This window comes from Megachile rotundata, unplaced genomic scaffold, assembly GCF_050947335.1.
Source record: "Megachile rotundata isolate GNS110a unplaced genomic scaffold, iyMegRotu1 scaffold0391, whole genome shotgun sequence".
In the NCBI taxonomy this organism is placed as follows: domain Eukaryota; kingdom Metazoa; phylum Arthropoda; class Insecta; order Hymenoptera; family Megachilidae; genus Megachile; species Megachile rotundata.
In genome coordinates this window covers 10,516-15,000 of record NW_027473688.1, presented here as the reverse complement: position 1 = coordinate 15,000, position 4,485 = coordinate 10,516, and positions in this window count along the sequence as shown.

Sequence of the window (4,485 nt, the reverse complement as noted above, 5' to 3'; positions counted from 1 at the left end):
AAAAAAACAAATCGGAGCAAGCACGTACACAGAGAATTTTAGCTCGCGCTGGGCACATCGATTCTTACAAATCCACCCAAATTTTTATTTTCTCTCTCTCAAAATTTCGTGTCATAGTTACGATACACACCGTAATAATATTTTTTGTACGTATAAGCGAAAACTCGATGTAATATCGAGAAATCACCCGTACCGAAAACTCTTCACTTTGGAAGAAGTTTCCATTTCAGAAACCGTTTTTACGAGTCATAGTTACATATTATTTCGTTTCAATATCTCTGCGCTGTACGTATAGTGAAGCATTTATTTAATATTTTACTTCATCGTACCGAAAAACTCTCCGCGAAGAAGAAGTTTTCTCGCGCATCGAGAAAATATTTAGGCGTTCGAGACGCACAAAACATTAAGGGGACGTAATATCATTTCTGAATTTCGGAATAAATATTCCGTTTCAAAATTTTTTAGCCTCTCGACTGAAGGCGTTGTAACGAACAAGTTCGTTCAACACCACTATCTAATTCATTTTTAAAATAAATTTTATAAAACCTTTTTTGGCCCGTTTTAGAACGGTCGGTTTTATTCTATCCCTTTTTAATTTTTAGTAGCCTGTGCCGCTTGAGTCAGTACAACGTACACACCAAAGTGCATACGAGTCACCAGCCTCATGTTAAAGGTTCGTCGCATATGTGCCATTTGGTCTTAGACGCCGACACGCGACAATGCAGTGTGGAGAAAATCCTGCATCGATACCGAGAACACGAACAGTCGAGGCAACACGAAGTTACGCACGAGGAGCGGTGGACTAGTTCTCAACCGAGGTCATAGAATAGCCACGCGCCCGACTCTGTTCCGTCTGGTACGATCGGACCGAACGTCTCCTTATAGGTACCGAACGGCCGGCCGGATGGTCGGCGACGCCGGCCGTTACGCACGGGCGCTTACGATGCTAACGCGCGATCCGAACGTGCCAATTCGAAAGTGCGGTAAAACTTAGCGCGAAAAAATCGATTTTTCAAAAAGTTGTCAAACACGCTAAAAAGTATACGGACGATGTTTTAACAATTATTTTACGAAATTTAATGACAAAATTAATCGAAAAAAAATTTTTTTTCCTTTTCTCGCCAAAATAAATACCAAACGAATTTCTAACGTAATAAACGAGTAACAAATAACAGTATACGTCCAAATAACATACAAGAATCGAGAAAATATTTATATTTTTTCAAAAAATTGAGCAAAAATCTCTCCGCATAGTCGGTTCGGTGCCGAGTCCGAACGTACCAAAGTCCCTCCGGCATAGTCGGTTCGGTGAATCGACGACTGACAACCTATATAAAAAACGATTAAAACCTATAGAATAACGTATCACTAGAACATTTATACCATTTTGGCACGTTCGGATTCATAATTAACGAAATTATCGAAAATTTTTCATTGCGCATAGTCGGTTCGGTGAAAAGGTGACTGACAACCTATATTAAAAATGATTAAAACGTATAGAATAACGCACTACTAGAACATTTATACCATTTTGGCACGTTCGGATTCATAATTAACGAAATTATCCAAAATTTTTCGTTCCGCATAGTCGGTTCGGTGAAACGATGACTGACAACCTATATAAAAAACGATTAAAACCAATAGAATAACGTATCACTAGAACATTTATACAATTTTGGCACGTTCGGATTCATAAATAACAAAATTATTGAAAATTTTTCGTTCCGCATAGTCGGTTCGGTAGGCCGTCCGACCGGGACCAAGTCCTTCCGGCATAGTCGGTTCGGTGAAACGATGACTGACAACCTATATTAAAAACGATTAAAACCTATAGAATAACGTATTACTGGAACATTTCTACCACCTCGGCACGCTCGGATTCATAAATAACAAAATTATTGAGAATTATTCGTTCCGCATAGTCGGTTCGGTGAAACGATGACTGACAACCTATATTAAAAACGATTAAAACCTATAGAATAACGTATTACTGGAACATTTATACAATTTTTGCACGTTCGGATTCATAAATAACAAAATTATTGAAAATTATTCGTTCCGCATACTCGGTTCGGTGAAACGATGACTGACAACCTATATTAAAAACGATTAAAACCTATAGAATAACGTATTACTGGAACATTTATACAATTTTTGCACGTTCGGATTCATAAATAACAAAATTATTGAAAATTATTCGTTCCGCATAGTCGGTTCGGTGAAACGATGACTGACAACCTATATTAAAAACGATTAAAACCTATAGAATAACGTATTACTGGAACATTTATACAATTTTTGCACGTTCGGATTCATAAATAACAAAATTATTGAAAATTATTCGTTCCGCATAGTCGGTTCGGTGAAACGATGACTGACAACCTATATTAAAAACGATTAAAACCTATAGAATAACGTATTACTGGAACATTTATACAATTTTTGCACGTTCGGATTCATAAATAACAAAATTATTGAAAATTATTCGTTCCGCATAGTCGGTTCGGTGAAACGATGACTGACAACCTATATTAAAAACGATTAAAACCTATAGAATAACGTATTACTGGAACATTTATACAATTTTTGCACGTTCGGATTCATAAATAACAAAATTATTGAAAATTATTCGTTCCGCATAGTCGGTTCGGTGAAACGATGACTGACAACCTATATTAAAAACGATTAAAACCTATAGAATAACGTATTACTGGAACATTTATACAATTTTTGCACGTTCGGATTCATAAATAACAAAATTATTGAAAATTATTCGTTCCGCATAGTCGGTTCGGTGGGCCGTCCGAGCACGACCAAGTCCGTCCGGCATAGTCGGTTCGGTGAAACGATGACTGACAACCTATACTAAGAACGATTAAAACCAATAGAATAACGTATTACTAGAACGTTTATACAACTTTGGCACGTTCGGATTCATAAATAACAAAATTATTGAGAATTATTCGTTCCGCATAGTCGGTTCGGTGAAACGATGATTGACAACCTGTATAAAAATTGTTCATAACCGATAAAGTAACGTATTTCTAGCACCGATATACCGTTTCGGCACTTTCGGATACATAATTAACGAAATTATCGAAAATTTTTCATTCCGCATAGTCGGTTCGGTGAAACGATGACTGACAACCTATAATAAAAACGATTAAAACCTATCGAATATCGTATGACTAGAAGATTTATACCGCTTTGACACGTTCGGATTAATAAATAACAAAATTATTGAAAATTATTCGTTCCGCATAGTCGGTTCGGTGGGCCGTCCGAGCACGACCAAGTCCGTCCGGCATAGTCGGTTCGGTGAAACGATGACTGACAACCTATACTAAGAACGATTAAAACCAATAGAATAACGTATTACTAGAACGTTTATACAACTTTGGCACGTTCGGATTCATAAATAACAAAATTATTGAGAATTATTCGTTCCGCATAGTCGGTTCGGTGAAACGATGATTGACAACCTGTATAAAAATTGTTCATAACCGATAAAGTAACGTATTTCTAGCACCGATATACCGTTTCGGCACTTTCGGATACATAATTAACGAAATTATCGAAAATTTTTCATTCCGCATAGTCGGTTCGGTGAAACGATGACTGACAACCTATAATAAAAACGATTAAAACCTATCGAATATCGTATGACTAGAAGATTTATACCGCTTTGACACGTTCGGATTAATAAATAACAAAATTATTGAAAATTATTCGTTCCGCATAGTCGGTTCGGTGGGCCGTCCGAGCACGACCAAGTCCGTCCGGCATAGTCGGTTCGGTGAAACGATGACTGACAACCTATACTAAGAACGATTAAAACCAATAGAATAACGTATTACTAGAACGTTTATACAACTTTGGCACGTTCGGATTCATAAATAACAAAATTATTGAGAATTATTCGTTCCGCATAGTCGGTTCGGTGAAACGATGATTGACAACCTGTATAAAAATTGTTCATAACCGATAAAGTAACGTATTTCTAGCACCGATATACCGTTTCGGCACTTTCGGATACATAATTAACGAAATTATCGAAAATTTTTCATTCCGCATAGTCGGTTCGGTGAAACGATGACTGACAACCTATAATAAAAACGATTAAAACCTATCGAATATCGTATGACTAGAAGATTTATACCGCTTTGACACGTTCGGATTAATAAATAACAAAATTATTGAAAATTATTCGTTCCGCATAGTCGGTTCGGTGGGCCGTCCGAGCACGACCAAGTCCGTCCGGCATAGTCGGTTCGGTGAAACGATGACTGACAACCTATACTAAGAACGATTAAAACCAATAGAATAACGTATTACTAGAACGTTTATACAACTTTGGCACGTTCGGATTCATAAATAACAAAATTATTGAGAATTATTCGTTCCGCATAGTCGGTTCGGTGAAACGATGATTGACAACCTGTATAAAAATTGTTCATAACCGATAAAGTAACGTATTTCTAGCAC